The following is a 955-nucleotide window of genomic DNA, read 5'->3' on the forward strand; positions in this document are numbered from 1 at the left end:
AATGTTGAAGAATGAGGTGGCCTCACTGCTGTTGAAACTTAAAGACACACGAGGTCTTTCTTTCCAGATGTTGTTATGCTGGCACTGTAATAAATTGGCTTAAATTGTACTATGAAGTTCAATGCATTCTCTCTCTAGTTCCATAAGTTGCTTTGAGTTTTGGCCTCTGTATTATGAGTCACTTTTTTGAACACATTGAGTCCATGTGTCCTTGATCTGAAACCTCATCTCACACCTAAAGGGATATTCACACACACACACACACACACACACACACACACACACACAAAACACTCAGTATACACTTAAACATAGCATGTGTACACATAAAGCAAACTTGTACTTCTGTGGACTTATCAATACCATATTCTTCTGTCACCCAATAACATTTTAAAGAGGAATGGATGACAGGCATGTTTTCATCATGAAATTATCTTTCTATTTTGATGTGGCTATGTTTTGCCCTCTATTTAAAGAAACATAAAAAACAACTATACTTCTATGAAGTTGTTACAACAAGCAAACGGAAAGGACATTCTTGGGGGGGAGGGGAGAGAGGGAAGAGGGAGGGAGGTGTCAGTGATGGGCCATAATAATCATATATAGTGTATATTGACAAAATAAAAATTTAACGAAAAAAAAATAAAGAAACATAAAAAATTTTTAAAAATCGCCTTCATAAAGACAGAGAAGGGATTTAAATAGAACAAATGTGGGAAAAAATCTAATAAGCTCAGAGGTTTCCNACAGAGAAGGGATTTAAATAGAACAAATGTGGGAAAAAATCTAATAAGCTCAGAGGTTTCCTGAGAGACTGTGAAAGAGACAAGACTTCCTTGGTTATGTCCACATCCAACTACCCTTACATCCCTTTGATACCCAGAAAAAGTAATAAAAGGGTCTTTGTCATGAATGAGTGTTGGATTTTATCAATTGCTTTTTCGGCATCAATAGA

Source organism: Galeopterus variegatus, unplaced genomic scaffold (assembly GCF_000696425.1).
Source record: "Galeopterus variegatus unplaced genomic scaffold, G_variegatus-3.0.2 Scaffold6226, whole genome shotgun sequence".
NCBI classification, from domain to species: Eukaryota; Metazoa; Chordata; class Mammalia; order Dermoptera; family Cynocephalidae; genus Galeopterus; species Galeopterus variegatus.